Source organism: Clarias gariepinus, chromosome 2 (assembly GCF_024256425.1).
Source record: "Clarias gariepinus isolate MV-2021 ecotype Netherlands chromosome 2, CGAR_prim_01v2, whole genome shotgun sequence".
In the NCBI taxonomy this organism is placed as follows: Eukaryota; Metazoa; Chordata; class Actinopteri; order Siluriformes; family Clariidae; genus Clarias; species Clarias gariepinus.
Window position 1 is genome coordinate 12,717,675 of NC_071101.1, and position 19,518 is coordinate 12,737,192.

Sequence of the window (19,518 nt, forward strand, 5' to 3'; positions counted from 1 at the left end):
GGGCGTGGCTAAACACGACAGGCACATCTGGAGACGAAATTGGTGGTACCCTTCCACTGACCGAAGAAGAGCCCACAATGCTAACGGAGGTCACTTGAAATCGAAATGCTATAAATAATTTAATGAACAAAGAGTGATGTTATTCAGAGGTTGCGTTTGAACTGTGTTTCAACTAAAGACAATGAAATATTGTCAGAACATGTGTGAAATAGAAATAAATCTCTTCCTATTCAGTTGTCCCAGCATGAAGGAGCGGAGGTAAAAACACCTGTGGACGAATTTGGTTGTACACTTCCACTGAATGAAGACAAACCCACAATGCCCAGTAAAGTCACAGGTACACCTGTGCACACATTTCGTGGTACCTTTCCAATGAACGTAGAAAACCCCACAATGCTCACTGAAATCACTTGAAATAATTGAATGAACCAAGTAATGGAAATTAGACATTGCTTTTGAATTTTGATACGACTGACAAATTTCAACAATGAAAACTGCTCGGACACCTTGCTTGGTATACGCCCAGGGAAAAAGGTCGATAATTTGACCAGAAGGACATGTTCAATTGTAGCGTGTTTTGCAATTGGCATCACAGGTGTGCATGCTCAATCTTGTAATCATTTAGACAGCCATTTTACATGATTAAAAAGTCCCATGCCGTAGGAGAAAAATTAAATTCACGTTGAACGGAAAGCTCATACGAACGGAAACAGCTACCAACGACGTCCAGAAGTTCAAGGTGATCTCCAAGCTTAAGCCTCTGTACGTTTACAATCGCAAAAAAAAATTTTTTTTTTTAAAGAAACATCATTGTAACGACCGTGAAACGAGAAGGAGGCGCGTTTATGTTCTGGGACTGCTTTGCTGCGTCTGGCACGGATCGTGTTGGATCTTCAGCGAGTACGTTCAAAACTATACATTAACAATTCGTTCTGAAGCATAACACAAATGCTAAACAAACGGCATTAAACATAACGAGCCATTGCTATCAGCTCGGACAAATTAAACAATCGCTGTTCCTATCTTGAAAATGTGATTCGACTGTGCTTACACATCCAATATTGTGACCGAGAAGAAAACATTCTCCAAATGTTCTGAAAAACATGTCGAGTAATTGACATGGAATGAAAATCTCTATTAATAACAATGCGTTCGGGAACGGAACAACCACCAAAACATGCAATTATTACCAGCTCCGACGAATTAAGCAACCAATCTTTCTTTAACAAATCTTAAAGGGTCCTGTTAAAGACCATCAAAAATTGCCACGGCTGACTATCTTTCAAGTCATCCAGGCGGGGTATTGGGTAAAGTTTTCAACTAGCAATGATCGCGCCTCGGATTAACCTCATAAGCTACGATATTGCCTCTGCGCAAGGATAGGGACTGCGGCTCAACGACACATGCCAACATTCACAAAAGAGACAGTCCAGGATGGTAAACACAAAACTACATGGCTCAGGTGGTAACATGTCAATCACTCATGAAATCATTCGACTGAGCTTAGACTTTCAATATTGTTACCGATAACAAAACATTTAGCAAATCTTCTGAAAAACATACATGGAGTAACCTACGTGGAATGAAATAGAAATAAAATTTTTCCGCTCCAGTAGCAAAAGGGGCGTGGCTAAACACGACAGGCACATCTGGAGACGAAATTGGTGGTACCCTTCCACTGACCGAAGAAGAGCCCACAATGCTAACGGAGGTCACTTGAAATCGAAATGCTATAAATAATTTAATGAACAAAGAGTGATGTTATTCAGACATTGCGTTTGAACTGTGTTTTAACTAAAGACAATGAAATATTGTCAGAACATGTGCATGGGAGCCTAGAAAAGATAGAACATAATTTCACCATAGGCACATGTTGAATTAGTGTGTTTTGCAACTAGCATATCATACGCATTCATGAAACAAACCTGAAAAAGAGGTAGCTGCACTGTCTACATTTATCAACGCGTTCTGAAACGAAACACCTTGAAGTGCGCTGACAAATTAAGCAACCAATCTTCCTTTAACAGATCTTAAAAGGTCTCGTCAGAGACCAACAAAAATTGCCACGGCTGACTATCTTTCAAGTCATCCAGGCGGGGTATTGGGTAAAGTTTTCAACTAGCAATGATCGCGCCTCGGATTAACCTCATAAGCTACGATATCGCCTCTGCGAAAGAATAAAGATCGCGGCCGCAACGACACGTGCCCACATTCACAAAAGTGACACTCCGGGATGGTAACACAAAACCACATAGCTCAAGCGGTAATATGCCAATCCCTCATAAAATCATTCGACTCATAGCTCAAGCTTAGACTTTCAATATTGAGACCAATACTTTTCAAACATGTCGAGTATGATACATGGAATGAAATAGAAATAAATCTCTTCCTATTCAGTTGTCCCAGCATGAAGGAGCGGAGGTAAAAACACCTGTGGACGAATTTGGTTGTACACTTCCACTGAATGAAGACAAACCCACAATGCCCAGTAAAGTCACAGGTACACCTGTGCACACATTTCGTGGTACCTTTCCAATGAACGTAGAAAACCCCACAATGCTCACTGAAATCACTTGAAATAATTGAATGAACCAAGTAATGGAAATTAGACATTGCTTTTGAATTTTGATACGACTGACAAATTTCAACAATGAAAACTGCTTGGACACCTTGCTTGGTATACGCCCAGGGAAAAAGGTCGATAATTTGACCAGAAGGACATGTTCAATTGTAGCGTGTTTTGCAATTGGCATCACAGGTGTGCATGCTCAATCTTGTAATCATTTAGACAGCCATTTTACATGATTAAAAAGTCCCATGCCGTAGGAGAAAAATTAAATTCACGTTGAACGGAAAGCTCATACAAACGGAAACAGCTACCAACGACGTCCAGAAGTTCAAGGTGATCTCCAAGCTTAAGCCTCTGTACGTTTACAATCGCAAAAAAAAAAATTTTTTTTTTAAAGAAACATCATTGTAACGACCGTGAAACGAGAAGGAGGCGCGTTTATGTTCTGGGACTGCTTTGCTGCGTCTGGCACGGATCGTGTTGGATCTTCAGCGAGTACGTTCAAAACTATACATTAACAATTCGTTCTGAAGCATAACACAAATGCTAAACAAACGGCATTAAACATAACGAGCCATTGCTATCAGCTCGGACAAATTAAACAATCGCTGTTCCTATCTTGAAAATGTGATTCGACTGTGCTTACACATCCAATATTGTGACCGAGAAGAAAACATTCTCCAAATGTTCTGAAAAACATGTCGAGTAATTGACATGGAATGAAAATCTCTATTAATAACAATGCGTTCGGGAACGGAACAACCACCAAAACATGCAATTATTACCAGCTCCGACGAATTAAGCAACCAATCTTTCTTTAACAAATCTTAAAGGGTCTTGTTAAAGACCATCAAAAATTGCCATGGCTGACTATCTTTCAAGTCATCCAGGCGGGGTATTGGGTAAAGTTTTCAACTAGCAATGATCGCGCCTCGGATTAACCTCATAAGCTACGATATTGCCTCTGCGCAAGGATAGGGACTGCGGCTCAACGACACATGCCAACATTCACAAAAGAGACAGTCCAGGATGGTAAACACAAAACTACATGGCTCAGGTGGTAACATGTCAATCACTCATGAAATCATTCGACTGAGCTTAGACTTTCAATATTGTTACCGATAACAAAACATTTAGCAAATCTTCTGAAAAACATACATGGAGTAACCTACGTGGAATGAAATAGAAATAAAATGTTTCCGCTCCAGTAGCAAAAGGGGCGTGGCTAAACACGACAGGCACATCTGGAGACGAAATTGGTGGTACCCTTCCACTGACCGAAGAAGAGCCCACAATGCTAACGGAGGTCACTTGAAATCGAAATGCTATAAATAATTTAATGAACAAAGAGTGATGTTATTCGGACATTGCGTTTGAACTGTGTTTCAACTAAAGACAATGAAATATTGTCAGAACATGTGCATGGGAGCCTAGAAAAGATAGAACATAATTTCACCATAGGCACATGTGTTTTGCAACTAGCATATCATACGCATTCATGAAACAAACCTGAAAAAGAGGTAGCTGCACTGTCTACATTTATCAACGCGTTCTGAAACGAAACACCTTGAAGTGCGCTGACAAATTAAGCAACCAATCTTCCTTTAACAGATCTTAAAAGGTCTCGTCAGAGACCAACAAAAATTGCCACGGCTGACTATCTTTCAAGTCATCCAGGCGGGGTATTGGGTAAAGTTTTCAACTAGCAATGATCGCGCCTCGGATTAACCTCATAAGCTACGATATTGCCTCTGCGAAAGAATAAAGATCGCGGCCGCAACGACACGTGCCCACATTCACAAAAGTGACACTCCGGGATGGTAACACAAAACCACATAGCTCAAGCGGTAATATGCCAATCCCTCATAAAATCATTCGACTCATAGCTCAAGCTTAGACTTTCAATATTGAGACCAATACTTTTCAAACATGTCGAGTATGATACATGGAATGAAATAGAAATAAATCTCTTCCTATTCAGTTGTCCCAGCATGAAGGAGCGGAGGTAAAAACACCTGTGGACGAATTTGGTTGTACACTTCCACTGAATGAAGACAAACCCACAATGCCCAGTAAAGTCACAGGTACACCTGTGCACACATTTCGTGGTACCTTTCCAATGAACGTAGAAAACCCCACAATGCTCACTGAAATCACTTGAAATAATTGAATGAACCAAGTAATGGAAATTAGACATTGCTTTTGAATTTTGATACGACTGACAAATTTCAACAATGAAAACTGCTTGGACACCTTGCTTGGTATACGCCCAGGGAAAAAGGTCGATAATTTGACCAGAAGGACATGTTCAATTGTAGCGTGTTTTGCAATTGGCATCACAGGTGTGCATGCTCAATCTTGTAATCATTTAGACAGCCATTTTACATGATTAAAAAGTCCCATGCCGTAGGAGAAAAATTAAATTCACGTTGAACGGAAAGCTCATACGAACGGAAACAGCTACCAACGACGTCCAGAAGTTCAAGGTGATCTCCAAGCTTAAGCCTCTGTACGTTTACAATCGCAAAAAAAAAAATTTTTTTTTTAAAGAAACATCATTGTAACGACCGTGAAACGAGAAGGAGGCGCGTTTATGTTCTGGGACTGCTTTGCTGCGTCTGGCACGGATCGTGTTGGATCTTCAGCGAGTACGTTCAAAACTATACATTAACAATTCGTTCTGAAGCATAACACAAATGCTAAACAAACGGCATTAAACATAACGAGCCATTGCTATCAGCTCGGACAAATTAAACAATCGCTGTTCCTATCTTGAAAATGTGATTCGACTGTGCTTACACATCCAATATTGTGACCGAGAAGAAAACATTCTCCAAATGTTCTGAAAAACATGTCGAGTAATTGACATGGAATGAAAATCTCTATTAATAACAATGCGTTCGGGAACGGAACAACCACCAAAACATGCAATTATTACCAGCTCCGACGAATTAAGCAACCAATCTTTCTTTAACAAATCTTAAAGGGTCTTGTTAAAGACCATCAAAAATTGCCACGGCTGACTATCTTTCAAGTCATCCAGGCGGGGTATTGGGTAAAGTTTTCAACTAGCAATGATCGCGCCTCGGATTAACCTCATAAGCTACGATATTGCCTCTGCGCAAGGATAGGGACTGCGGCTCAACGACACATGCCAACATTCACAAAAGAGACAGTCCAGGATGGTAAACACAAAACTACATGGCTCAGGTGGTAACATGTCAATCACTCATGAAATCATTCGACTGAGCTTAGACTTTCAATATTGTTACCGATAACAAAACATTTAGCAAATCTTCTGAAAAACATACATGGAGTAACCTACGTGGAATGAAATAGAAATAAAATTTTTCCGCTCCAGTAGCAAAAGGGGCGTGGCTAAACACGACAGGCACATCTGGAGACGAAATTGGTGGTACCCTTCCACTGACCGAAGAAGAGCCCACAATGCTAACGGAGGTCACTTGAAATCGAAATGCTATAAATAATTTAATGAACAAAGAGTGATGTTATTCGGACATTGCGTTTGAACTGTGTTTCAACTAAAGACAATGAAATATTGTCAGAACATGTGCATGGGAGCCTAGAAAAGATAGAACATAATTTCACCATAGGCACATGTTGAATTAGTGTGTTTTGCAACTAGCATATCATACGCATTCATGAAACAAACCTGAAAAAGAGGTAGCTGCACTGTCTACATTTATCAACGCGTTCTGAAACGAAACACCTTGAAGCGCGCTGACAAATTAAGCAACCAATCTTCCTTTAACAGATCTTAAAAGGTCTCGTCAGAGACCAACAAAAATTGCCACGGCTGACTATCTTTCAAGTCATCCAGGCGGGGTATTGGGTAAAGTTTTCAACTAGCAATGATCGCGCCTCGGATTAACCTCATAAGCTACGATATTGCCTCTGCGAAAGAATAAAGATCGCGGCCGCAACGACACGTGCCCACATTCACAAAAGTGACACTCCGGGATGGTAACACAAAACCACATAGCTCAAGCGGTAATATGCCAATCCCTCATAAAATCATTCGACTCATAGCTCAAGCTTAGACTTTCAATATTGAGACTGTAACCCTCCTTTCTTGATTTGTCTGACTATTCTCCAGTCTCTATCTGGCTGTGGGTAAAAAGCGGGCTACAGTTGAGTTTGCAAAACTTAGTTTATTAAGCCAAACAGCACGACAGTATATGAACTTCTCTCATGTGCTTCTCACACCGTGTCACTCTCTCACCTGTCCCCCTGGGAACCCAGGACAGGTAACTTGTTAGTTCCTCTTATCATAAGTAACATAATCAATAAATTAAATATTACACATGCAGAGATATAGACAAAATAATAGCTAATAATGCACTGTAAATAATAATTAAATAATATAAATTTCTAAATAAAACACATAAATAAATGAATACCATGATATGCAATACCTGTAATAAATAAAAAATCAATGCAGTAAACTTAAAATAATCCAAAGTATATTGTTTGTAGGAACTAAGGTTACAGTCTTCCTTTGCTACGAGTAGAAATGTCCTCATTTCAATAAACCAGTGAGAAAATAAATAACAGACATGAGAGAAAACAACAAGGGCAACCTTGGCAAACATCAGCAACAATTATTATTATTTTTTTTTTTTTTTGAGTTACACATAAAACAGCAATATAGTCTTATGAAAGGTAGTGTTTAGCCTGCGTCCTACTCAAAACATTCACATGCAAATTGCAGTGCAACACCCAGTTACAGCACCCAAAGAACAAAATACAACACATAAGATGCTGTTACTATCCAATCAAGTCCGTTAGGGCACAAAGTCTCTGTACTTAAGTGGCCGCCTAACCTGACGACCTGCACGAGATGTGACCTGCACGGGCCCATGGCTAAGTGAAGCGCGTCCACCAACGTGACTGTTGGTAACAGGTGAAGATGGGGAAGAACCAGGGTCAGTAAGATTAACATTAGGTTTACTCCTGCCCTGAGGAACAGTCCTGGTTGGAATGGTTAGGCTCTGCCGTCCAGCCGTGGCAGGAACGTAAGGAGGAGTTGGAGGGCGAAAAGGAAGAGCCCCTGACAATGCAGTGAGACAAGAAGTTGGAGCCACTGATGTGTCAGCTCTAGATGACATGTGAGATGCATGAGGGATAATCGGAGCAGCTGGTAAAACCCCTTTGTATGCCTTCAATCTGTTATGGTGAACAACCCATGACTTTAAACGTGCGTCTCTAAGATCCGTGATCTCATATGTGACACCTGGGCATCCATCTCTGCTCATCCGTCGCTGGACCACAAATGGCCCTTTCCATCTAGGAGCAAGCTTCTGCATCTTTTGTGCAGGGTTATCCAAAAGAACAAGGTCACCTGGTTGGTGAGGGTGAAACACCAACTTCTTGTCATACTGAGTCTTCTGACGCTGTTTAGTTGTAGCAGTGTTCTGAGCCGTATCTTTGAAAGCATATGACAAACGCAGGGCAAGGTGCTTGGCATAAGCCGCTGGCGTACCTGGTGTTGATGAGGTCAATGCAGGACTACAGTTCAACATGACATCAAGTGGCAAATTTGGTTCCCTGCCATGAACAAGGAAGAACGGGGAAAATCCTGTGCCAGAATGAACACTTGAGTTATATGCCAGTTCAGCTTGTGGCAAATACTGATCCCATTCACCTCCAGTGTGTGATATATATTTAGCGAGTTGATCTTTCAGCGTCCTGTTTAGTCTCTCTACCAGGCCGTCTGATTGGGCATGATATGGAGATGTGCGTGTTTTGGTAATGCCCAGTAATGTGCAGAGATGTTTAATGAGGTCCGATTCAAATTGCCTGCCCTGGTCTGTGTGAATGGACTCTGGTAAGCCATGTTGTCGTATGTAGTCCTCAAAAATGCACTTTGCCACAGTAGTCGCGCGTTGGTCCTTCAGCGGGAAGAGATTGACATAGCGTGTAAAATAGTCCATGACTACAAGAACATACCTGTTGCCTTGTGTAGTGACAGGTAGCTCAGTGATGTCCGCGGCAATCATTTGAAATGGCCTTTCTGCTTGGATTGGCTGTAGTGGAGCCCTTTCATGTGGAGTGGGAGAACCCCGTTTTTGACATGGCAAGCACTCAGTACAAAACTTGTGAATATCACGGGACATATATGGCCAGTAACAAATGCGCCGGGCTCTTAGCAACGTGCGCTCTGCACTCAGATGACCACTAAATGGATTACCATGCAATGCTATCAGAGCTGTGGGGATAAGCGCAACAGGCATAACAACTTGAAAAGTATCAGACATGTATGGACTTGTTTTGGTTTTCCTGCACAGGATTCCCTGCCGAATAGTCAACTTGGGATATTCTTGCCACAGTTTTCGCAGGACGGGGGACGAGTGTTTCAAGTGGCCAATTGGTGGTCTGTCTTCGTTGTTCTCTAGCCATGAAAGGACTTTACTGAGACAGTCATCATTATGTTGTTGTTTCTGCAATTTGTCCAAATCCACCGACAGTGTGTGACTGATGTCCGTGAGACCAGAAGCATTATTGGTATCGCTGTTACTGCCTCCGTGGTTGATTTCATCTGTGGCAGTGATTGCTGAGATTGCACATTGAACAGCTTTGCTCTGGGTCATTGCGTTAGGACGCCTGGACATAGCATCAGCGTTGGCATGCTGTTTACCTTCCCGATGCACGATGATGTAATCATACAAATCCAGCTCAAGTATCCATCGACTGCGTCTACCAGTTGGATCATTATCCACTGAAGACTTCTTCAGACTGAGGAGGGGTTTATGATCGGTGACCACAGTGAATGAACTGCCAGACAAGAAATGTTTAAAATGTCTTACAGACCAAACAACTGCCCAAAGTTCACGGTCAAATGTAGACCATTTCCTTTCAGAACAGTTGAGTGTGTGGCTTGCGTAGGCTATAACATGTTCTTTAGTGTCCTGTTTTTGAGCCAGCACCGAGCCGATGCTCTCCTGAGAAGCATCTGTGTACAAGAAGAAAGGCTCAGTGAAGATGGGGTGTGCCACAATAGGTGGGTGAGTAAGAGCATGTTTCAGTGACTGAAAAGCATCCTCACATTCGACAGTCCATTTAAATACTGTTCCTTTTTGTGTCAGAGCATGCAGTGGCGCAGCAATCACAGAAAAGTTCCTAACAAACCTACGGTAGTAGGAACACAATCCAAGAAACGCCCTTACCTCTGTGGTTGTTCTAGGTGTAGGCCATCTGCGAACCTTTTCAAGGTTTCTCGCATCAGGCTGGAGTCCTTGGTTGGAAACTACATGTCCCAGGAAAGTCACTTGAGATTGTGCCAGGTGACACTTCTTGGCTTTTAACTTGAGGCCAGCTGAGCAAAACTGGCTGAACACTTCCTTGAGGGTCTGTAAGTGGTCTGCAAAAGAGCGACTAAACACAAGGACATCATCCAGATAAATCAAACAGTCCTTCCAGTGCAAGCCATGAAGAACCAGCTCCATCAATCTCTAAAAGGTTGGTGGGGCATTAGTCAAACCCATAGGCATAACTTTAAACTGGTACAGGCCACTGCCTGTATTAAATGCTGTTTTCTCCTTGTCATGTGGCTCAAGTTCAACTTGCCAATATCCACTTGATAAGTCCATAGTGCTGAACCAGCATGCACCTGACAGACTGTCCAGTGCATCTGCTGGGCGGGGCAGTGGATATGAATCTTTAATGGTGACTGCGTTCAATTTCCTATAATCAACACAAAATCTGTAAGACCCATCGCGTTTTTTGACGAGAACTACAGGTGAGGACCAAGGGCTACAACTTTCCTCAATTATGTCTTGTGAAAGGAGCTGCTGCACTTGTCTTTCCATCTCTGTTCGCTTATTGGGTGATGTCCTGTATGCTCGCTGTTTGATTGGTGAAGATTCTGATGTTTTGATACTGTGTCGGACTATGTTAGTACGTCCATAGTCTTGGTCATGAACGCTAAAAACGTCACTCAGTAGTAAGGTCTGTGTGATTAAGATCGACTTTTGGTACCGACTGATGGGGGAAGGACCCTACTGTCACCTTAACGGTAGCCACACTAGGTTCCACAAAACAATAATCATCGTCAGTGTCTCTGCCTACCGGATGAAAATCTCCTAAGCGAGTGTCACATGGAAGCTGCAAGACAGCCGTAGTTGGATTCATTACCCTGACGTAAGTCAGTCCTGCCTGTACAGGGGCTAGTGTGCGTGCAACTAAGAGACCTGGATAACTAGGTGGATCTGGCTCTAAGACACCTGTATAGTCAACATCAAGATCAGGTACACCAACAGCTGGTTGAATCTTAGCTAAAACAGTCATCTGTGACAAAGCAGGAATTAAGACAGGACCTAGGGTAACTGCGCTGCAGCTTAGAGGAGCTGCCTCAGTAGCACACAGAAGGGGAACATTAGTGCGATTTCCAACTTTAAAACTACCTTCCAGCAAATCTACTACCGCGTGATGGGTGAGCAAAAAGTCCCAACCTAGGATCACTGGTTGTGTCATATTCCTGACTACTTGAACTGTGTGGGTGAAAGTTTCAGTACCTAGCCTGATGGTTATAGGAAGTGTGCCTAAATTATCCAGATAGTCACCAGTCACTGCCCTAGGAAAAAGCAGAGAACGTTGCATAGTTCTAGTCCTCAAGGATGGAATAGACATCCTGAAAGCTTCACTAATTAAAGATATGTCAGAACCTGTGTCTAGGTAGACTTTGGTGGCAATGTTCTCAATAATAGTCATCACATAGCGTGTGGGTGTTTTATATGAAGGTGGCAATACCTGTTGGGCCTCATCACTAAAAGCAGCAGACACTTGGCCCCCAGCATCTGCTACCACTCTTTTCCCTGATCTGTGGAGTCTTCAGTAAATCTCACACGATGACTCCTCTCCGTTGGGATTAGGTGTCTTTCCCTGGCTGAGTGGGCTTGGTGTGAGTCATAGCTGGACCTGCGACTATCATAAGGATGTGATGAGGCGTATCTGGAGGAATCATGTTGATGTGCATATCTGTCCCTGGAATGGTCAGGAGATCGCCGCCCATCTGGGCTGTAGTGACGAAAATGATCGCGGCTGCTGGAAGGATCATACTCACGATGATTTGGAGAATAGGTAGAGGTAGGCGAGTAGTGTCTGTTGCGGCGATCTGGAGAGTATCTTGAATTGAGATGGTCACTGTGTGACCTGTTTGATCTGTGATAACTGGGTGTAGATGAATAAACAGCACGTTCCGGAGACACAGATGGGGAGCGTCGATATCTCTCTCTCCCACGCTCAGGTCTCTGTTCAACTGCAGGGTCATACATGTATCTGGCAAAGTCATGGGGAGAGCGGTAATGAACAGAATGGGTGCAATGTCTCCCAAGCTGAGAAACTTCTAATTTAAGTGCACGAACATCATCTGAGAGCTGTTTAACCACATCAAAAAGTCCAGCAGATTGGTCTGACAGTTTTTTCATGCTTGGTGGACACCATAGCTGAAAGTGGTTCATCAGGTGAAGCAAGAGAAGCAGCAAGAGGTGTCAAAGTTTGTGCAAAAACAGGCGGAGGAAGGAGTTTCAAGGCCTCCAGAGCACGTTCCCACTTACATGCAACAGCTAAAGCATCTTCCAGTGTAGCAGCACCATGTTCATGACATTTTGCTTGGAGAATGGGATCCAAACCAGCAACAAACCGTCTGAAACGTTCCATTGCCACAGCTGGCTGACCATAGTTAGGGAATGCTTCTAATACTAGCCTTGTAATTTCTGCAGCATAAACCTCTAAAGGTTCTTTAGGCAAACGCTGCCAAGCATTCACAAAAGTCTGGAAGTGTAGCAAAAATTCTTTCCTGCCAAAAACTTCATTCAACTTGGCTGCACAGTCCTCATAATCCTGTTGCACATCGGGCGACAAAGACACCCAGTAAGCTAGAGCATCTCCACTAAGGCGTGTGGGAAGAATAGTGGCTAGATCTAATTGTTGTCCATCCGCACACGCTTTAACTGCTAGCTCCAATCTAGTTTTCCATAAAGAGAAACTCTCCTTGTCCTTACCATCTCCGTGGAAATATGGCGGTAATTCCACTCTGTAATGCACCACAGTTTTTGTTGTTGTGTCTCTTTGGGTTCCGCTGCGCGCACCTTCATTATCAGCGGGAGCATCGCCGTCACCAACGCTGTCCACTGAAGACCGCAGCGACATTTTTGTACTGTCCAACTCACAGCGTTTAACGAAAAATATCCGGTCAGCCTTTCTACTTCAGACACTGCACGAGTAATTGTGTCAAAGTCCGAAAAAAAACACAAACAACTCACGGAGCGCACGTGCAGACAGCAGCCATTTTCCGCGGTGAAAAAACGAGTTGCATGCCTTGGCTAATTAATCCGAGAAAAAAATTGATGGAAGAAAAATAAAAAAACGCCGCTGCCACCAGTCTGTAACCCTCCTTTCTTGATTTGTCTGACTATTCTCCAGTCTCTATCTGGCTGTGGGTAAAAAGCGGGCTACAGTTGAGTTTGCAAAACTTAGTTTATTAAGCCAAACAGCACGACAGTATATGAACTTCTCTCATGTGCTTCTCACACCGTGTCACTCTCTCACCTGTCCCCCTGGGAACCCAGGACAGGTAACTTGTTAGTTCCTCTTATCATAAGTAACATAATCAATAAATTAAATATTACACATGCAGAGATATAGACAAAATAATAGCTAATAATGCACTGTAAATAATAATTAAATAATATAAATTTCTAAATTAAAACACATAAATAAATGAATACCATGATATGCAATACCTGTAATAAATAACAAATCAATGCAGTAAACTTAAAATAATCCAAAGTATATTGTTTGTAGGAACTAAGGTTACAAGACCAATACTTTTCAAACATGTCGAGTATGATACATGGAATGAAATAGAAATAAATCTCTTCCTATTCAGTTGTCCCAGCATGAAGGAGCGGAGGTAAAAACACCTGTGGACGAATTTGGTTGTACACTTCCACTGAATGAAGACAAACCCACAATGCCCAGTAAAGTCACAGGTACACCTGTGCACACATTTCGTGGTACCTTTCCAATGAACGTAGAAAACCCCACAATGCTCACTGAAATCACTTGAAATAATTGAATGAACCAAGTAATGGAAATTAGACATTGCTTTTGAATTTTGATAGGACTGACAAATTTCAACAATGAAAACTGCTCGGACACCTTGCTTGGTATACGCCCAGGGAAAAAGGTCGATAATTTGACCAGAAGGACATGTTCAATTGTAGCATGTTTTGCAATTGGCATCACAGGTGTGCATGCTCAATCTTGTAATCATTTAGACAGCCATTTTACATGATTAAAAAGTCCCATGCCGTAGGAGAAAAATTAAATTCACGTTGAACGGAAAGCTCATACGAACGGAAACAGCTACCAACGACGTCCAGAAGTTCAAGGTGATCTCCAAGCTTAAGCCTCTGTACGTTTACATTCGCAAAAATTTTTTTTTTTTTTTAAGAAACATCATTGTAACGACCGTGAAACGAGAAGGAGGCGCGTTTATGTTCTGGGACTGCTTTGCTGCGTCTGGCACGGATCGTGTTGGATCTTCAGCGAGTACGTTCAAAACTATACATTAACAATTCGTTCTGAACCATAACACAAATGCTAAACAAACGGCATTAAACATAACGAGCCATTGCTATCAGCTCGGACAAATTAAACAATCGCTGTTCCTATCTTGAAAATGTGATTCGACTGTGCTTACACATCCAATATTGTGACCGAGAACAAAACATTCTCCAAATGTTCTGAAAAACATGTCGAGTAATCGACATGGAATGAAAATCTCTATTAATAACAATGCGTTCGGGAACGGAACAACCACCAAAACATGCAATTATTACCAGCTCCGACGAATTAAGCAACCAATCTTTCTTTAACAGATCTTAAAGGGTCTTGGTAAAAACCATCAAAAATTGCCACGGCTGACTATCTTTCAAGTCATCCAGGCGGGGTATTGGGTAAAGTTTTCAACTAGCAATGATCGTGCCTCGGATTAACCTCATAAGCTACGATATTGCCTCTGCGCAAGGATAGGGACTGCGGCTCAACGACACATGCCAACATTCACAAAAGAGACAGTCCAGGATAGTAAACACAAAACTACATGGCTCAGGTGGTAACATGTCAATCACTCATGAAATCATTCGACTGAGCTTAGACTTTCAATATTGTTACCGATAACAAAACATTTAGCAAATCTTCTGAAAAACATACATGGAGTAACCTACGTGGAATGAAATAGAAATAATTTTTTTCCGCTTCAGTAGCAAAAGGGGCGTGGCTAAACACGACAGGCACATCTGGAGACGAAATTGGTGGTACCCTTCCACTGACCGAAGAAGAGCCCACAATGCTAACGGAGGTCACTTGAAATCGAAATGCTATAAATAATTTAATGAACAAAGAGTGATGTTATTCGGACATTGCGTTTGAACTGTGTTTCAACTAAAGACAATGAAATATTGTCAGAACATGTGCATGGGAGCCTAGAAAAGATAGAACATAATTTCACCATAGGCACATGTTGAATTAGTGTGTTTTGCAACTAGCATATCATACGCATTCATGAAACAAACCTGAAAAAGAGGTAGCTGCACTGTCTACATTTATCAACGCGTTCTGAAACGAAACACCTTGAAGCGCGCTGACAAATTAAGCAATCAATCTTCCTTTAACAGATCTTAAAAGGTCTCGTCAGAGACCAACAAAAATTGCCACGGCTGACTATCTTTCAAGTCATCCAGGCAGGGTATTGGGTAAAGTTTTCAACTAGCAATGATCGCGCCTCGGATTAACCTCATAAGCTACGATATTGCCTCTGCGAAAGAATAAAGATCGCGGCCGCAACGACACGTGCCCACATTCACAAAAGTGACACTCCGGGATGGTAACACAAAACCACATAGCTCAAGCGGTAATATGCCAATCACTCATAAAATCATTCGACTCATAGCTCAAGCTTAGACTTTCAATATTGAGACCAATACTTTTCAAACATGTCGATTATGATACATGGAATGAAATAGAAATAAATCTCTTCCTATTCAGTTGTCCCAGCATGAAGGAGCGGAGGTAAAAACACCTGTGGACGAATTTGGTTGTACACTTCCACTGAATGAAGACAAACCCACAATGCCCAGTAAAGTCACAGGTACACCTGTGCACACATTTCGTGGTACTTTTCCAATGAACGAAGAAAACCCGACAATGCTCACTGAAATCACTTGAAATAATTGAATGAACCAAGTAATGGAAATTAGACATTGCTTTTGAATTTTGATACGACTGACAATTTTCAACAATGAAAACTGCTCGGACACCTTGCTTGGTATACGCCCAGGGAAAAAGGTCGATAATTTTTACCAGAAGGACATGTTCAATTGTAGCGTGTTTTGCAATTGGCATCACAGGTGTGCATGCTCAATCTTGTAATCATTTAGACAGCCATTTTACATGTTTAAAAAGTCCCATGCCGTAGGAGAAAAATTAAATTCACGTTGAACGGAAAGCTCATACGAACGGAAACAGCTACCAACGACGTCCAGAAGTTCAAGGTGATCTCCAAGCTTAAGCCTCTGTACGTTTACATTCGCAAAAAAAATTTTTTTTTTTTTTAAGAAACATCATTGTAACGACCGTGAAACGAGAAGGAGGCGCGTTTATGTTCTGGGACTGCTTTGCTGCGTCTGGCACGGATCGTGTTGGATCTTCAGCGAGTACGTTCAAAACTATACATTAACAATTCGTTCTGAACCATAACACAAATGCTAAACAAACGGCATTAAACATAACGAGCCATTGCTATCAGCTCGGACAAATTAAACAATCGCTCTTCCTATCTTGAAAATGTGATTCGACTGTGCTTACACATCCAATATTGTGACCGAGAAGAAAACATTCTCCAAATGTTCTGAAAAACATGTCGAGTAATCGACATGGAATGAAAATCTCTATTAATAACAATGCGTTCGGGAACGGAACAACCAACTTCTTCTTCTTTGTCTTTCGGCTGTTCCCTTTCAGGGGTCGCCACAGCGAATCATCTGCCTCCATCTAACCCTATCCTCTGCATCCTCTTTTCTCACACCAACTAACTTCATGTCCTCTCTCACTGCATCCATAAATCTCCTCTTTGGTCTTCCTCTAGACCTCCTGCCTGGCAGTTCCAACCTCAGCATCCATCTACCAATATATTCACAATCTCTCCTCTGAACATGCCCAAACCACCTCAATCTGGCCTCTCTGACTTTATCTCCAAAACATCTAACGTGGGTTGTCCCTCTGATAAACTCATTCTTAATCCTATCCATCCTTGTCACTCCCAAAGAGAACCTCAACATCTTTAGCTCTGCTACCTCCAACTCTGCCTCCTGTATTTTCTTCAGTGCCACTGTCTCTAAGCCGTAGAGCATCGTTGGTCTCACCACTGTCCTGTACACCTTTCCTTTCATTCTCGCTGATACTCTTTTATCGCACAACACACCTGACACTTTTCTCCACCCATTCCAACCTGCCTGTACCCGCCTCTTCACCTCCTTTCCACACTCCCCGTTGCTCTGGACCGTTGACCCCAAGTACTTAAAATCCTGCACCTTCTTTACCTCTGCTCCCTGTAGCCTCACCGATCCTCCTGGGTCACTCTCATTTACACACATGTATTCCGTCTTGCTGCGGCTAACCTTCATTCCTCTGCTTTCCAGAGCATACCTCCACCTCTCCAAATTTTCCTCCACCTGTTCCCTGCTCTCGCTACAGAGCACAATGTCATCTGCAAACATCATAGTCCATGGGGACTCCTGTCTTACCTCATCTGTCATCCTGTCCATCACCAGAGCAAACAAAAAGGGGCTTAGAGCTGATCCTTGATGCAGACCCACCTCCACCTTAAACTCTTCTGTCACACCTACAGCACATCTTACCACTGTCTTACAGCTCTCATACATGTCCTGCACCACTCTAACATACTTCTCTGCCACTCCAGACTTCCTCATACAATACCACAGCTCCTCTCTTGGCACCCTGTCATACGCTTTCTCTAAATCTAAAAAGACACAATGCAACTCCCTGTTACCTTCTCTGTACTTCTCCGCCAGCATCCTCAAAGCAAATACTGCATCTGATGTACTCTTTCTAGGCATAAAACCATATTGCTGCTCACAAATGCTCACCTCTGCCCTTAACCTAGCTTCCACTACTCTTTCCCACAGCTTCATTGTCTGGCTCATTAGCTTTATACCTCTATAATTGCCACAGCTTTGCACATCTCCCTTGTTCTTAAAAATTGGCACCAATACACTTCTCCTCCATTCCTCTGGAATCCTCTCACTCTCCAAGATCTTGTTAAACAAACTTGTCAAAAACTCTACTGCCACCTCTCCCAAGCACTTCCATACCTCCACAGGTATGTCATCAGGACCAACAGCCTTTCCACTCTTCATCCTCTTCAACGCCCTTCTCACCTCACTTCTACCAATATTTGCTACTTCCTGTTCCCCAACAGTCACCTCTTCTACTTTTTGTTCTCTTTCGTTTTCCTCATTCATCAACTCCTTAAAGTACTCCTTCCATCTTCCCATCACCCTCCTGGCATCTGTCAGTACATTTCCATCTCTATCTTTAATCACTCTAACCTGCTGCACATCCTTCCCATCTCTATCTCTCTGCCTTGCCAACCTGTACAGATCCCCCTCTCCCTCCTTACTGTCTAGCCTAGCATACAAGTCCTCATATGCTCTTTGTTTGGCCTTTGCCACCTCTACCTTCACCTTACTCTGCATCTCCCTGTACTTCTGTCTACTCTCTTCAGTCCTCTCAGTGTCCCACTTCTTCTTAGCTAGACTCTTTCCCTGTATACACTCCTGGACTTCCTCATTCCACCACCAAGTCTCCTTGTCCACTTTCCCCTTACCTGATGATACACCAAGTACCCTCCTACCTGTCTCCCTGATCACATTGGCTGTAGTTGTCCAGTCAACTGAAAGCACCTCCTGACCACCCATAGCCTGTCTCAACTCCTCCCTAAAGACTTCACAACATTCTTCCTTTTTCAGCTTCCACCACTTTGTCCTCTGCTCTGCCTTTGTCCTCTTCGCCTTCCTCACCACCAGGGTTATTTTGCACACCACCATTCTGTGTTGTCTGGCTACACTCTCCCCTACCAACACTTTGCAGTCACTGATCTCTTTCAGGTTACAACGTCGACACAAGATGTAGTCGACCTGAGTGCTTCTGCCTCCACTCTTATATGTCACCCTATGTTCCTGCCTCTTCTGGAAGAAAGTATTTACCACTGCCATTTCCATCCTCTTTGCAAAGTCCACCACCATCTGTCCTTCTACATTCCTGTCCTGAAGACCAAACCTGCCCATCACATTTTCATCACCTCTGTTCCCTTCCCCAACATGTCCATTGAAGTCTGCACCAATCACCACTCTCTCCCCTCTGGGGATGCTCTGCATCACTTCATCTAACTCACTCCAGAATTTCTCCTTCTCTTTTAACTCAAATCCTACCTGTGGGGCATAACCACTAACAACATTGAACATTATCCCTTCAATTTCCAGCTTCAGACTCATCACCCTATCTGATACTCTCTTCACCTCTAGAACATTCCTTACAAACTCCTCTTTTAGAATAACTCCTACTCCATTTCTTTTCCTATCCACACCATGGTAAAACAATTTAAACCCTGATCCTAAGCTTCTAGCCTTGCTCCCTTTCCACCTGGTCTCCTGTACACACAGTATATCCACCTTTCTTCTCTGCATCATATCAACCAACTCTCTTCCCTTCCCTGTCATGGTCCCAACATTCAAAGTCCCCACTATCACTCCTAAACTCTTGCCTTTCCTCTTCTCTCTCTGCTTATGAACACGCCTTCCTCCTCTTCTTCTTCGACCAACAGTAGCCCAATTTCCACCAGCACC

The 19,518-nt window shown here is 42.7% G+C and overlaps 8 non-coding genes across 8 annotated transcripts; all 8 read right to left on the minus strand.

Moving 5' to 3' along the window:
• Nucleotides 1-1,240: 1,240 nt before the first annotated feature.
• LOC128518211 (U4 spliceosomal RNA) lies at nucleotides 1,241-1,381 on the minus strand. The gene has a single exon (XR_008357669.1). It is a non-coding gene; the product is annotated as a U4 spliceosomal RNA (small nuclear RNA).
• A 657-nt stretch (nucleotides 1,382-2,038) lies between these two features.
• On the minus strand, nucleotides 2,039-2,179 carry LOC128518132 (U4 spliceosomal RNA). Its single transcript, XR_008357593.1, has one exon. It is a non-coding gene; the product is annotated as a U4 spliceosomal RNA (small nuclear RNA).
• Nucleotides 2,180-3,404: 1,225 nt separating this feature from the next.
• Nucleotides 3,405-3,545, minus strand: LOC128518176 (U4 spliceosomal RNA). The gene has a single exon (XR_008357635.1). It is a non-coding gene; the product is annotated as a U4 spliceosomal RNA (small nuclear RNA).
• A 646-nt stretch (nucleotides 3,546-4,191) lies between these two features.
• On the minus strand, nucleotides 4,192-4,332 carry LOC128518110 (U4 spliceosomal RNA). Its single transcript, XR_008357572.1, has one exon. It is a non-coding gene; the product is annotated as a U4 spliceosomal RNA (small nuclear RNA).
• A 1,225-nt stretch (nucleotides 4,333-5,557) lies between these two features.
• LOC128518199 (U4 spliceosomal RNA) lies at nucleotides 5,558-5,698 on the minus strand. Its single transcript, XR_008357657.1, has one exon. It is a non-coding gene; the product is annotated as a U4 spliceosomal RNA (small nuclear RNA).
• A 657-nt stretch (nucleotides 5,699-6,355) lies between these two features.
• Nucleotides 6,356-6,496, minus strand: LOC128518111 (U4 spliceosomal RNA). Its single transcript, XR_008357573.1, has one exon. It is a non-coding gene; the product is annotated as a U4 spliceosomal RNA (small nuclear RNA).
• Nucleotides 6,497-14,483: 7,987 nt separating this feature from the next.
• Nucleotides 14,484-14,624, minus strand: LOC128518239 (U4 spliceosomal RNA). The gene has a single exon (XR_008357697.1). It is a non-coding gene; the product is annotated as a U4 spliceosomal RNA (small nuclear RNA).
• A 657-nt stretch (nucleotides 14,625-15,281) lies between these two features.
• LOC128518133 (U4 spliceosomal RNA) lies at nucleotides 15,282-15,422 on the minus strand. The gene has a single exon (XR_008357594.1). It is a non-coding gene; the product is annotated as a U4 spliceosomal RNA (small nuclear RNA).
• Between the last annotated feature and the right edge of the window lie 4,096 nt (nucleotides 15,423-19,518).